This window comes from Numida meleagris, chromosome 1, assembly GCF_002078875.1.
Source record: "Numida meleagris isolate 19003 breed g44 Domestic line chromosome 1, NumMel1.0, whole genome shotgun sequence".
NCBI classification, from domain to species: domain Eukaryota; kingdom Metazoa; phylum Chordata; class Aves; order Galliformes; family Numididae; genus Numida; species Numida meleagris.
Window position 1 is genome coordinate 16,723,954 of NC_034409.1, and position 16,479 is coordinate 16,740,432.

Below are 16,479 nucleotides of genomic sequence, written 5' to 3' on the forward strand. Positions count from 1 at the left end.
CTGTCAAAGAATTTGGACGATCACAGAAAATCTCAAAGGTTTGTACACATAGAATCATAGAATCATTTGAGTTGGAATAGTCTCTTAAAGGCCATCTAGTCCAACTCCTCTGCAGTGAGGAGGGACATATGGGACAGTAGATTAAAACTGGACAGCCACTCATCTTAGCTCTCTCTTGGAGTCTTCATGAGCCATCCAATCATCCACCCGACAGGGATTGCAATTTGTCACCGGTGCATTCTGATGCAGATGTGGAACAATAATGTTGGTGGCATCCACTTTTAATCTCTGACCACATAAATCTGAGGTCTTAAACTTCACTCATTAGAGAGGTTATGTTGTTCTCTATGCTGACATTGAAGGTGCTTAGAAAAGCAGTGTTCAGATGTGTACAATTATTTCTCATTAGAACAAGCTCATAATTTTTGTAACTCTATTATATCCAAGGGAATCATGATTGCATTTAATTTGCCTACCCCATTCAGTTCAATTCAAGGGCTAAAAGACTACAAAGACAAGGGGGAAATTATGCATACAGGTGTTGCCTGATGACTGAATTAGAAAAGGTAGAAAGGACAAACAGTTTCGGTTCAAATCAAGCCAAATAAATGATGGAAATGGTTATAGCAAAGAAACTTATGTAACCCCTAAAAGCTGTTCTGAGAATAGGGACATTATTGTTATTTTTGTTCACCAAATATATTATTTAAAGACAACAGCGAGACAGTAGAATTTCTCAGAAGTATTTACAGGGGGAGTTTCACCAACTTTTAATTTTATGCTTAGAAGTGTATAACTAAAGAACATCCCTCAACAAAAAGGCAGCAAGTACCTGAGGCCCAGGAAACTCACTCTCTCAGAATCTGCACCTCTGTCTTGTGCATTAACTTGGAGTTCTTTAGAAAAAGGGAAAGGAGATCAGTGAATACTAGGTGAAAACTGGCTTTATCTCGTGCAAGATCCAGATTGTTTCAAACAAAGTCATTCATTGCTCTGTCAGTGAGTCACTGAGCACCTTGGAAAGACAGCTGCCTGTGATGATTCAAGTTGGAAAGTTCAACTATACAGTTGCAGCAAAAGATCACCAACAGATTAGTTCACCAACAGATTACAACAGCAGGATAATACTCTAGAAAAGGGTTTGTTTCTTATCGAGTTTTCGCTCTTGTGAAATCTCATGAACAATACAGAATGGAAAAAAAATGGCCTACAGATCTTACAAAACACGTCCTCACCATGAGAAAACACAGCTTTTAACTCAATTCCTCTTATCTGGCATAAAATAGCAGTCAAACAAGGCAGCCTATTTTTTCATAGAAGTCAGAAACTGTAGTTGAACTGAGAGATATTGTGAATGACTTTGTCTTTGATGTGATTTTAACTTAAATCAATTAGCTGTCATTCAAAAATACTGTTGTGCATTTTATGATTAGACAACATCAAAGACCAGCTTCAGAAAAATACAACATGCTCCTGAAATAAATCCTTTTTTTTTTTTTTTTTTCTGAAAGGAAACAGTTTTGTATGATTTCTGTAGCACATATTTCATTAAGCAATAATATCCTGCCAAAATGGACTAAAAATGGTTATTTCCTCCCTACACAGTTCTAAAGGGCTTATTCCCATTTAATTAAGGGACTTCTCTACGAGGTCATGTTTGACTTACCTTTATAACATCATTTGGACAATTACCTTTATTTATGGTACTGTTTAGAGTGCTGCATAACTGATGGAAGGGGGACTCAGGAGATTACAAGCTTGCCAGGCATTGTGTCTATACTTTATTTTTGTAGCTATTCTGTTAAATCATTTCATTATGGAAAAACTTCACAGCTTGTGTGCCATGGTGGCATTGAAAAATGTTGTTAAAATGCTAACACATCCCTAGAATGTCATGTCAGGAGAAGATATATTACATGTACAGGAGTACCAGCATGAGTTCTATCCATAGAACCAATAATTTTTGCTGGATAGTAATTATTTGGATAGTGGAAGTTTTGGCTTGCAATTATGAGGTCTTTTAATCCCAATGTTATTTGTTAATTCTCTCAAAAATATGTAGGGAGCTCTAAAAGTAATGCCTCCTAATTATTTCCATGGAAACTAGAACAGATACAAAGAGCACAATAACACTATTTCGTAGAGCAAACAAAACACTGCTTTTCAACCTAGTCATCACCATTAGCTATGCATTTACACCAGCAATCAACAAAAGCCTGCATGACACACTGTAAAAATATGCACCAGCAGAGGAGACCCACTGTAGCTGTCGCCACTGCTGGAATGCACCACCCACTGCTTCATTGTGCTCACATCCACTTTTTGGTCTCCATCACCTTTCAGAAAGCATTGATGAATGTAAATGGCCGCAATTTTTTCTGCATGGAGGAATACAGTGACACACCTTTGCTTCATGCACACTTCCGTCTCAGATGCCATTTTGTCATACTGCACCTTTGCTGCCATCTGTCACATAGCAAAAAAAATGTAAGGGAATATTAGTGGGAAGGTTATACTGCCTTACCACCAACATCCTCCTCTTATGTTGAGGGCCAACATAATAAAATAGGAGGCATTACTTTCAGAGCAGCCCCTTTCTAGTGCCTGGAAAAGCTGGGACTCATTTGTTCATGTACGCGGAGTAATCAGCTTAATTCTCTACTCTGCTAGTGTTAGAGACAGCAGTCTACATGACATGGTGTCACTGGGAGCGGATAGTTTACCTGTGCTGTTAAAACTAATGATGTATGTTTTGGCCAATGTCTGTCTCACCGGGGACAAAAGAAAGTGTTAGGTATTTCATTTCAGTTATGCTATTTCTTTCTGCCATAGATTTATGTTCTTTTAAACCAGCTCTTGCTGCAGTGCTCTATCTATCCATCCATCCATCCACCTTCATTTTCTCACAGGCAGAGTTTTTACAGTCAAACTGGACACTGATAAAAGCAGAAAAGCAGCAAGTAGCTCACTCTCTTTTCCCGTAATTAAGTAATCAAGGAAGAATATATATCCATGCCTATGCTCATTTCTATCCCTCAAGATAGTGTTGCTAATTTTAGTGTTTCAAAATTACAGGACATGGAAGAGGCAGTAAGACTGGCTTAAAATTTATCACAAACTGTTCAAAGAATAAAAAATAAAATAAAATTTCACACAAATGTTAAGTGAGAGAGAGACTGAGACAGAGAAATAGAGAGGGAAGGAGGGTGAATAAAAAGGCTGCCCTCAGTCCAAACAAATCATAGGCTACCTTGAGTAATCTTGTCACTTAGGCCTCCAAATCTAAATGATCCAGTCTCTATTCTGAACTATACAGATGACTTCCAGTGTGAATTTAGAGAAAGTTTGAACTCATGCTTTAAATTCATTGTAGGAATCCACAGAGAGTAATAAACCTATGTCAGTCAGAAGTGTCCAAGGGCTTGACACAAAGAAGTGGGCATACTGATGGGAGAAACAAATACACTGGAACAAAACTGTAAGCTGGAGACAGGAGATCCTGTAGCTAGACACCAGGTCACCCTCAGTAAGTTTGCAGACGACACCAAGCTGGCAGGAAGTGTCGATCTGCCTGGGGGTAGCAAGGCCCTGCGGAGAGATCTGGACAGGCTGGATCTCTGAGCTGGGGCTGGTGGGATGAGGTTCAGTGGGACCAAGTGTCGGGTCCTGCACTTTGGCCACAACAACCCTAGGCAGCACTGCAGGCTTGGGGCAGAGTGGCTGGAGGACTGTGTAGAGGAAATGGACCTGGGAGCGTTGGTAGGTGCTCAGCTGAGCATGGGCCAGCGGTGTGCCCAGGTGGCCGGGAGGGCCAATGGCATCCTGGCTTGTATCGGAAGTGGTGTTGCCAGTAGGAGTAGGGAAGTAACAGTACCTCTGTGCTCAGCACTGGTGGGGCCACGCCTCGAGTACTGTGTCCAGTTTTGGGCCCCTCACTGCAGGGAAGGCATTGAGGCCCTGGAGCGTGTTCAGAGGAGGGCAACAAAGCTGGTGAGGGGTCTGGAGCACAAGCCTTATGAGGAGCGGCTGAGGGAGCTGGGATTGTTCAGTCTGGAGGGGAGGAGGCTTAGGGGGGACCTTATCACTCTCTATAACTACCTGAAGGGAGGCTGTAGTGAGTTGGGGGTCGGATGATCTTGTAGGTCTTTTCCAACCTAGCTGATTCTATGATTCTATGAAAAGGTAAAGCAGAATGTAGGTGAAAAAGGCAGAAGAAAGAAGCAAAAAGTAAACAGAAATGAAAACATGGGGAAATAAGTAATATCAAGGAGGCTTTATTTTACTTACCAGTTCCTTCCCAGTTCCATTCCTATTTTCATAATAAGCTGTAGGATTACTCCAGGAGAAAGAATACAGAGTTTAAGCAGCACAGATCTTATGGAAATCTTTTTATTCTGCAAACAGACTATTCTTAGAACTAAACACAATTACAGTGCTAAAATATCAAATTATTCTTATGGGTTTTTTTTGCAACTAATAACAAATCAGCTAAGTATCCTGCAACAATTTTTCAGAATTTACCTCCCATGTAAATTAATTCAAAAAGACTTTTACATTCTGATAAAGCTATAAGCAGAAGGTTGATTCTGTAAAATACAGGCAGACAGGCAAATAAAAAATCAGCTGAGGAATATATTCAAGAAATTGCAAATAAAAAAGAACATTTTAGGGGATAATCCTTATATTTTCTATATGAAATGTTAAGTGAGGTCAAACAAATAGACTCATGCTTATTCTACTAAATTTCTATAAGGAATTTCCTTAAATATTGATTATTCTGGCTTTTCAATGAAAGGCAGCAGCATTAGGGAAGGTTTCAAGATTATCTCAAAAAATTATTTTTCTTCCTGCACACTGTTCGTAGATATGTTTGGAACCAAAATAGTGCTAAACCAGCACAAATTCTTACAGAATGCTGAGAATTCTTTCTCTTAAGGATGAAACAGTGTATGGCCACAATGCTAACATTTAAAGGCTTGCTTCCTTCAGCTTCAGGAAGGCATCGCACTCGCAGGCACTTATCCTGATGGGGGAGTTAAACCACTCAGATATCTGCTAGGAAAACCACATGGCGAACTGCAAGAGATCCAGGAGTCTGTGGATGATAACTTTCTGATGCAAGTATTGGATAGATCAACCAGAGGTGAAGCACTGCTGGATCTGGTGCTCGCCAATGCAGGGGAGATCATTAAAGGTGTTAAGACTGGAGGCAGCCTAGGCTGCAGTAACCATGCCTTGGTTGAGTTTGTGATCTTGAGGAATGTGGGCCTGGCAAAGAGTGGAGTCTCTGAGCCCGTAGATGAGAACTGGGGGAGTAAATCCCCCACCACTGTAAGGGCAGAGCATGTCTGAGACTGCCTCATGAGACTGAATGTATACAAGTCTATGTGACCAGATGACATGCATGCCAGGGTCCTAAAAGAGCTGGCTTATATGGCTGCTGAGCAGCTCTCCATCATATTTGAAAAGTTGTGGCAGTTGGGCAAAGTCCCTGGGGACTGCAAAAAAGGAAACATCACTCCCATTTACAAGAAAGGGAGGAAGAAGGACTCTGGGAACTACAGGCCAGTGAGCCTCGACTCTGTGCCTGGAAAGATCATAGAACAGATCCTCCTAGAAGACATCTTAAGGCACATGAGGGGTGATCCGAGACAGCCAGCATGGCTTTACCAAAGGAAGGTCATGCCTGACCAATCTGGTGGTCTTATATGGCAGAACGATGACATTGATGGACAAAGGGAAGGTGACCAGTGACATCTACCTGGACTTGTACAAGGCCTTTGATATAGTCCCCCACCACATACTTATCTCTAAATTGGAGAGAGGAGAGATAGGGATTTGAGGAGTGAACTATTTGGTGGATAAGTGTCATGGTTTTATGATTTTCGGTTATTGGTATTCCACATCATAACATCATGTAGTGTATGTACCTAGTTCTCAGAAGAGAAGGACTACTACATTCCCCAGGGGACTTTGCTCCTCTGTTACCGTTTCCGGTCAGAGGGAAAGATAAAAACTTGCAGATCACAAGACCTTGTTTTATTTCCGCCCGTCTCTCGTCCCAGCAGCATCTCGCTCCCCAGCCATCTTATCTTCGGTATTAGAGTAAGGCCTACCTTGATTTTTGGACACTCTCTCTCATTGTATTGGATTTATCAGCTTAAATTGTAATTATATTGTATAATAGTGTGTTATTTTGCATTCCAATATCTTATTTAGTAAATTAGTTTGTTTCTCCTCAGATTGTTGCTGCTGTTTTTGCTCTCAGGACCATCTCCTTACCCTTTTTTCCCTTTTCCCTTTTCTGGGGTGTGGGTCCGTGGGTCCCACGTTCCATTCATCACGGAACCAGGCCAAACGCCCATAAACTGTTGACAATAAGGAATTGGCTGGAAGGCCACAGACAGAGGGTTGTGGTGAACAGCACTTTGTCCAGGTAGAGGCAATATCCCCCAGAGGTTGGTCTTGGGAGCGGTGCTCTTCAGTATCTTCATCAGTGACATCGATTATGGGCTCACGTGCACCCTCAGCAAATTTGCCAATGACACCAAGCTGAGTGGTGCAGCTGACACATTAGAAGGAAGGGATGCCAACCAGAGGGGCCTTGACAAACTCAAAAGGTAGGCCCTTTTGAACTTTATGAGGTTCAACGTAGCAAAATGCAAAGTTTTGCACTTAGGTTGGAGTAATTCCAGATATGTATAAAGATTGGGAGAACTCCTTGAGGGTAGCCCTGCAGAGAAGGATTTAGGGGTCTTGGTGGATGAAAAACTGAACATGAGCCAGCAGTGTTCTCTTGCAGCCCAGAAAGCAAACTTTACCTGGGCTCCATCAGAAGAGGGGTGGCCAGTAGGGAGAGGGAGGTGATTGTCCCTCTCTACTCAGCCCTCATGAGGCCACATCTGGAGTATGCAGGTGTGGGGCCCCCAGTACAGGAAAGATGTGGAGCTGCTGGAGAGGGTCCAGAGGAAATCCACAAAGATTATCAGAAGGCTGGAGCACCTCTTCTATGAAGAGAGGCTGAGGGAACCTGGAGAAGACAAGGCTTGAGCTTTTAAGCTCAAGGAGGGAAGGTTTAGATTGGATGTCAGGGGAAGTTCTTTACAGAGAGTGTGGTGAGGTGCTGGAACAGGCTGCCCAGGGAGGCTGGGGATGCTCTGTCCCTGGAGGTGTTCAAGACCAGGTTGGATGGGGCCTGGGCAACTTGGTCTAGTACCAGATCTGTAGGTTGGTGGCCCTGCCTGTGGCAGGGGCTTTGGAACTTGATGATCCTTGCGGTCCCTTCCAACCCAAACCATTCTATGATTCTATGAATTATTGTAAACAAAAGCTTCCATTCCTCCATTAGAATAATTTTGATGTGGGGTCACAGCTTTAGACACAGTTGTTCTCATTCTTATTCACACTGGATAAGTATTTCTACCCAGGCATAAGATCTGCTACTGATTCTTCTTTTCAAGAGTCTTGTAACCCAGTTCACTGGGTTCCAGTTAAATCTCTGTTTTGCAGAACTTTCTTCAGTCTTGTGTCTCTTTCTTTTTGTTTCCTCTCTCAGTTTCTTACTTTCCTCCATGTTCTGCTCTGTAAAATTGTCAGTTCTCTTCTCTGACTTTTTTCAGGCAAGTGAAATTCCTCTTTCACTTAGAAGTTACCAACATTTTATTTCGGAATGCAGTACATTTTTTTCCCCAAGATTAAATTTTGTATGAATATGTGCAATCAGAACAAAAATGAGACAAGTAATACAGAAAATAAAAATGTCTTACTTAATCCATTGATGATTCATTATTTTCTTATTTTCTTCACCTGTTTGATTTGTTCTTTGCAATAATCATTAATGGTTATGTTATTTGAAAGGGGATAAGAAAACCAGATAGCCTACTATAATCTTTTTGTGCAATTTAAGAAATAAGCAGCGGCTGCAATTCAAAATCTTAAGGTTTAGCTGTGTGTGTTTTGGAGAGACTTTTGATAGGCTGCACCTTGAATACTGTGTCCAGTTTTGGGCCCTTCACTGCAAGAAAGACATTGAGGCCCTGGAGTGTGTTCAGAGGAGGGCAACGAAGCTGGTGAGGGATCTGGAGCACAGGCCTTATGAGGAGCAGTTGAGGGAGCTGGGATTGTTCAGTCTGGAGGGGAGGAGGCTTAGGGGGGACCTTATCACTCTCTATAACTACCTGAAGGGAGGTTGTAGTGAGCTGGGGGTTGGCCTCTTCTGTCTTATAACTAGTGAGAGGACAAAGGGGAATGGCCTCAAGTTGCACCAGGGGAGATTTAGGCTGAACATTAGAAAACACTACTTTTCTGAAAGAGTGGTCAGGCGCTGGAATGGGCTGCCCAGGGAGGTGGTTGAGTCACCGTCCCTGGAGGTGTTCAAGAAACATTTAGATATAGCGTTGAGAGACCTGGTTTAGTGGGGTTATTGGTGGTAGGTGGATGGTTGGAGTGGATGATCTTGTAGGTCTTTTCCAACCTAGCTATTTACTAGTATTTACAAATTCTTCATATACAGGTGAAGAATTGTCCCAATTTCTTTTAAAATATGAACACACTGAAATTCACAGGTGAGAGAGAGATTCAGGAAATTAAGCCATTAAAAATACGCAAGAGAAAAATATTTTCCACACACTGTTATTGCTAAAGAAATAAATATTTTCATAAATCATTTGTTAACAAGAATATTTAACCTTTATCTGTTATCTATTTTGCTATTAATGTAACTATACATAGCTGTATGTAATATACATATGCATGTGTATTTGTATACAAAGTATACATACAAGTAAAAAAGGAAATGTATGTAGACTCAGTATTTTATTTAACAGCTGATGAAAGTCATTTATCAGTAGGACATTAGAATTTTCGTAATGTATGTTTTAAAAGAACAAACATCACAAGCCTCTTTGTATTCAAAATGTATTTTAAATATCTAGAAGAAAAAAATCTATCTCTGGTGTTACCTCATCAATTAACACCAGAGGATAATCTGGTTCCCAAGAAAGGACAATTATTCAAAAGTAGCAGAAATAATTATTTTTTGAAATTGCAGGGAGTGATGGCATAAATATATGGCATATAAATATGGCATAATAAATAAAGAGAAATTGCCTCACTACGGTGTTTCTAGATGTGGGGTTAGAAACCTTCCTTCATTTTCTGCATGGCTTTTCTGTTCATGACTCATTCCTTTGATTGGGATGGTTCCCAGGTCATTAGCAATACAGGAAACTCAGTGAGAAAAGAAATGACATGGACCAAAGAGGCACAAGTAAGAAAAACAGGTAAATAATTTGTAAAAGAGCATAGCAGCCACATATCTCCAATAAATCTTTGAAATGTAGATACCTGTGATTTGAGAGGAAGGAAAGGGCAGAGACAACCACAGTCTCTCCCCTTCTTTCACAGGGGTTGTTGGGATCTTATCATACAGACAGCTGAATATTATTAATGAAACAATAGAAACTCCTTTAATGGAAACATATCTTTTTAGTTGCTGCTGTTGTTCCCAAATAATACAGAGTAACCTAACATCAAGTCAAAATCCTTCCTTCCCTCAAGACTTGAACATACTATGACAACAGTAGTAACAATACAAGTGGTTGTCCAGTTGCACAGATGTTGGCAATTGTTTTCATACTGGTCATTCTCTCTTTAAAGCAGGACATATTTTTAATATTTACAGATTCATAATAATTGCAAGACTTCTGACATGCTACCCTGCAGCATGGACCTTGACTGGATGATTAAGACATTATTTCCACCTGTACAGATAGCACTGTTGTCTGGCTGAATAGCCATTACCTCCTCCAGTGGATCACCTCAGACTCTTCTGACATTAAACATCTGGCAGATATTCCTGAATGCCACAGGTTCATTATGTATGATTCTGGTGAGATAGAGAGGCATTCACAGATGAGAATACCTTGTCTTGGATCTGAACCACACCTCCTCCTTCCTCCCTCACACAGGTATTTCCTCTCTCTCTCCTTGTTAAGTACACAGGGTTTTTAAAAGGCAATATTAAAAACAGATACATATATTCCAGAGTTACATTATGTACATACTTCAAACACAGCATTTTATTTTATGCTTATCAATAACTCTGTACTTTGAAAAATGCACTCTCCATTAAGTTTACAGCCTTGACTTAAAACCTTCTACTGACTTTAGTCATAACAAGACTGGGCACTTTTCATTTCATGAACATTTCATTCAATTAGCTCTGGAGCAGATGTAATTTTGGTTTATTAGATTTTCTGCAACTGAATTGGAAAATGGTGACAGAGTAAGCTAAATTTTGTAAGTGTTGCTATTCAAGCTACTTGAAATAATTCTTGGATTACAAACATTGCAATATCTGAGCATCTGAGATGTTATCAGTCATTCACACCCAGTATTTTTATTTCATGGCTACTGTTTAAAACATGCATATTAAAGACTTGATTGTTTTTTAGATGCATCTTTTTATTGTTTTTTTGTATTCACTGAATTTTGTAACATGATTGCTAAGATAGCAGCCTTAATGTCAATTTCCGGTCACCTTTGTATTTGCATCATAGCAGATGTTTCCATACACGTACAGAGATGTAAATTTACACCTTTATCTTGCATGAGAACACTGCATTGAGTATATCAACAAGTTTTCCTTCTTGAACCAAATGCTTTGTTGGGGAAATTTGTATGGAAACAATTAAATCTGTATGGAATATTAGGGATTTAGTAAACAAAAGTAATAATGCATTTTAGAATCAGGATGAGAGGACAGCACTCAAAATCTTGTATGCTGAGGGAGATATACTGTGGTTTGAAGCAGTTTATGGTGAAATGGAATCATTTTCAATTTCATAGTATACGGTCAATAACTCTGATGTCTCATTTATGCGAGTAAATATACTTTTTGCTGTATAAAATTCTCCAATAAGGTTACAAAACTGTGAAGGATCAGTCTTCCCTTCTTAATCATAGCTTACTATAGTGCATATGAATTGCAACCACACTTAGCAGTTCTTGTCATTCATATGTAAGCTTTATCAAGGAGAACTACATACACAATGTATATACAATGTGTACATAACACATGCCCTATTTATTTCCTTTCTTTACCTGTTGATAGTCTTCCAATGGAAATGCACTTCAAGAGATTTTGTGGAAACTTTGGGCCAGGGTTACTAAGAAATATTGCCTATGCATACTAGGCAATTAAGTAGTATATTTAAGCTGTTTTATCTCAAAAGAAAGCCTGTAAATCACATCAATTAATTAATTAACTGACCCATCAGTTGAAATGCCACCAATTTGAGACATTGATAAGATGATTTTCTTTTCACTTGCAAATACAAGGGCAGACTATGGTACTGATACAATTATTTTATGTACTTACACAGTACACAAAAACTTTCTGATGGATTTTTAAGAACTAGGTTTACCTCTAAGATACAGATTTTGTTTTCTAAGGTCAATGTGAAAGTTGCAAAAAAAAATCTGTAAAGTTGATTCTATCTGAGAGTAAGACTGTGAGTATATAAACTAATGTACTTTTTTTGTATTGAATGCCTAGAGGGGACTGGAGGGTATGTAAAAGAAGGAGCTTCTACTTACTCTCTCTTAGACTTTATAAACTATATTTTTTTCTACATTCTGAGCTTAAAATACAATTCTTAACGAATTTTGGGATCTAAACTTTGCAGAATTAAGATATGAATGTATTATATTCATGGTGTCTGCAAATTTTTTTGTCCTTCATTTTAGTCTTTTATGAGATATGTTTAAATGTAGTTTTAATTCACTATCTCCTATCTGAATCTCTTATCCAACCTTATACAGTCTTCCCAAATGCAGGTATTTTAGTCACCTACTTGTAGGACTTTGAGAAATTTTCATCATTTTAAAAAATATTTCAGGCAGTACCAGATTTAGAGGAAATATATTTCAACCCATAAACCTCCAGTCAACAGTCCAGATTTTTACAATTCAACTTCTTTCATGATGCTGTTTAGCATGTCCTTCAGAACAAACTGGCATCTGGACAATTAGTCCAGATTGTATTTCAAATGAAAGAGGAACAATCACCATTCAGATAAACAAGGACATAGATGCATCAATATATACCACCCTAGAGAAAATTACGAGATTTATAGCCATAGTTAAGATTTCTGCTGATTGATTTCAGCAAAATGGCTATGCAGTATTGTGACTTTATCTTGGTCTTTAAATTTATTAATCTGGTAGCATGAAGAGCCACTTCAGAGAATAAAACAAAAGCTTATTGCAATTTTTTAGATTTTTCAGTTAATCAGAGCTAATTCAACGTTCGTGAATTGAATTTTTCTTGAGTTGCTCATATGGTATGCCTATAAGTGTGAAGTTCTAGTGTACAGCATGGCACTGTTCTTGTGATAGTCTAGTTCTAGCATGTTTTCTACATGTTTTCTCAGGTGGGATTATAGGCAGTGAGAATATACAGAAATTGATGTTCATATACAGAGACGGATGTCTGTGAAATGATTTATGAAAACATTCATTAGTATTTAGCATTGTCAAGATGATGTGATCACTCACATGACATTCTGTAGTATGCCAGCAGGATATAGTCCTTCACACTAGATCTGTATTTAGAATAGTTGATGCAAGCATACACGGCATAGAAGCCTCACAGTGAAATAAACCTCTCGGCACCTATTGTGTAAGCTTACCTGATTATATCTGTCCTTGTTTTTTAATTAATTGAACCATTCTGTGGGATGGAATGAAACCATACCTTTCTTGAACAAGAGGGCCACTATTTTGTGAATAAATATTTCTAATAAACTGAACCCTCTGATGTGATGTATGAGAGAGCTTCATATTGATAAGACTTAACATATGACAAAAAATTGCAATTTCTGGCCAACAGCAAATTCTAAAATACAACATAGTCAATTTGAGTGAGAAATAACTTGTTCTTTATGCTATTTCTATCCTGAAACTCTCTTCAAAAGAGAGAAATTGTGATAAATTATGTGTGGTGTTTTTCTCTTGTGACTGATGGCAGAGGAAATCAAGCCATTACACTTAGACACTCAGTGTGGAGTTGAAGCAGACTTACCAGAAATAAGACAAACATTTTACACTGCGTGTTTCAGCCCTGTTGTTCAGTCCAAATGCTCTGATTTTAAATTTCATCTACCCCCATTACTCAACAGGAGTCTCTTCTTTTTTTCTTTCTGAGGACTGGTAATTAGCACAAGTACAGTTATTGTAAGCTAATTATATGTTCTAAAACTAATGTACTTACATGAACCAGAGGATAGCTTACCACATGAGCATTTGATAAGCAAACAGGTGCTTAAAAGATTTAATGGATCTGCAGCCATCTGTAGTGATTAACGATGTTTGAGAACCTCACTGAAGCTCAAAATATCATACTAAATGAACACTGGGAGTTTTCAGTTAAAAAAAAAAGTGTAAACAGTTCTAGATTTTCCTCCTCAAATGTTATATGCTGAGTTACAATTTTATATTCCAAGAGGCAGTGAATAACTGAATTTTCCCGGAAGCTATGGCTGTTCAGTGAAGTCCTCGGAGACTGGAGAAAGGAAAACATTACTCCCATTTTTAAGAAAGGGAGAAAGGATGACCCGGAGAACTACAGGCCAGTGAGCCTCACCTGTGTGCCTGGGAAGATCATGGAGCAGATCCTCCTAGAAGACATGTCAAGGCACATACGAGACAAGGAGGTGATCCGAGACAGCCAGCTTCACCGAGGGCAGATCTTGCCTGACCAATCTGGTGGCCTTCTATGATGGAGTGATGGCATTTGTGGACAGGAGATAAGTTTCTCACTCAGAGAGTGACACACTGGAACAAGTTGCCCAAAGAGGTTGTGGATGCCCCGTCCCTGGAGGCATTCAAGGCAAGGCTGGACGTGGCTCTGGGCAGCCTGGTCTAGTGGTTGGCAACCCTGCACTCAGCAGGGGGGTTGAAACTAGGTGATCTTTGATGACCTTTTCAACACAGGCCATTCTATGATTCTATGATTCTATGATTCTATGATTCTATGATATTGCAGCACAGCTTCTGAATTTGCCACTGTGACTGATGTGGCCTAAAACCAATGGCTCTAAAGTGTCACTTAGTATACAAGCTAACTGAATTAGCATTAGATTGGAATCACCTACAGTAACCATATACTGTAACGCAGTATAGCCATTGATTGTAACAACTATCACATTAGTATTATAGCTTTGTATACTCAGAGAAGTTTGTAAGACCTTGGGACTGAGGCTTAGCAAGCTTGCTCTGTTTAAACTTTTCTTGACCTGCCTGCAGTTTTGTTTCCCTTGGTTTAGCTATGATGGCAATTCTTCTAATTGACCAGGTGTCTACGGTGTACCTTTTGATAGGTTATGTGATAAAATCACATTTACACACTCACAAAGGTAAAGAGCAAGTCGGGGGGCCCAAGTAGTACCCTGACAGCTGCTCCCAGGCCCATCAGCAGGGAGCCACCAGCCCATCAAAACTTAATTTCCATAAATCCAGAGATCAGGGGCACCATGGCACCTTGGGAACCCAAATTAAGTACAGAGGAAGCCCTGTCTACGCTGCTCCGAGGACTTTCCCATCAAGAACAGCTCTTATGATTACCTTTTGGAATTAAGTGGGTCACTGTCAAGGAGTGTTGGGTATAAAGAAGGCATGGAAAAAGAATTTTCGTATTGCATAAGATTGAGGGTTAGGAATAGGACACAGTTTAAAGTTAAACAGAAGGTTTAAGGGAGGGAAAAAAGTGAGAAGAGATAAATTCTGGTGATTTTGGGAATAAAAAGGGAATAAAAACGTCCATTTACACAGAAACAGGGCTTGTCAGTACACTTCTCTAACCATACCCTATGCCTGATCACCACAGTCTGTCCTGTATCATCTTCAGATGTTTTTCTGTCTCTCTCACTCTGTGACTGTGGTGCCAGCAACTGTGTGAGTGTGAGTGTGTGAGTGAGTGTATGATCATCAGTGAAGACCAAGCCAGGTAAGCCAGCAAGTAGAAATGGCCTGGGAGCAATGAGAGTACATGGAAGTCTGACGAACAGCTCTGGTGACATCATACTGGGGCCAGGTATGGAACTAGAGGAGTCCAGCCCTGCTCATGTTTGTGAATATGTGTGTGATCATCTGTAATAGCAATGGGGATGAAGTTGGGGTCACCTATGTCCAGGTCCTAGCAACTGAGCAGACTGGAAGATAGAGGCAGCTACTTTGGAGACTGTGTCTGAGTTCAGCTGTGAGGGGATTTGCATTGTATATGTGAATGTATATTCCCATCAATAGGCCTCTGTCCTGCTCAGACAGACAGAGGAGCAGGATGAGGACATTGATGCTGTCTGCATACCTGAGTGCTCTGTGTGTTTTTATGTTATCTGTGTGGCTGGACATGTATAAATGTATATACAAGACATGTATATGACAAGTGTATATCTATATATGCACATACATGTGGAGTATACCTGTGTTTGGTGTCTGGGGTCTTGTTGGAAATACATTTTCAGCCTCATTACTCATTAGACCTGGGGGCATGAAGCTTCTGCAGCCTTGCCTCTCTCAGGCTGTCAATGCTGTATTTTCCTCCAGAACTTGTTTATCTTTGCATCATAAACCAGAGTTTTAGATCCATAGAATAATAAGCAATTATTCTATGTAGACTGAGATATTTACAATTCTATCACAGTGACATAATATAATGGTAACAAGGAGAACAAGGAAGTGGAATCAGTCATATAGAAAAGGCACTACATAGTAAATCCCAATGAAAAATAGAGCTGCAGGCCAATGGCCAAAGAAAGATATAAAATCATGTGTGAAAGCATACAAATATGACCCAGAGTGAGTCCTGGAGAAGGAGGAAGAAGTCAACATCAATATCATACTATTTTGGCACAGGAATCAAGATGCTGGTGACTCACAACAACACCCTCCTCCCCATCCCTGCTAGATTGAAGCAACCGGTGTTAAGATCCACTGGGAAGCAGGGAGTGGGTAAGCATAACAGCAGGAGTGGTGGTAGAAAGTAAGAAGTGTATGCAAAGCAATTTCAACTACATTATTATCTTTTTTTCTTTAACAATTAAATCTGGACTAATAATGACTAGAATCTTAAGAGTTATATTCAATTAGATTTGTAGCTTTAATCATAAAGTGTGCTTCCTTTTTACCCCTAGAAAGGATTTTAAGGATAACACCAAATGTACTGAAAATTGACTAACCTTTAGAAATGATGTCACTATAAGTATGGCTAACTATGCATACACAAAAGTGGCATGTATTCTGGAAAACTGCAGGTTTTCCAGTTCTGTGTGAACAGAAGGGCAACGAGAAGAGCATGGTGGTATTGCAGTGAGGTAGTCATGGAAGAAACAAAGGGAAGACCATGCTGCAGAAGGAAGGGAGATGTTGTGGGAACAGTACATGAAAGAAACCAAGCTATACTAGTTAAGGAAACTTTAA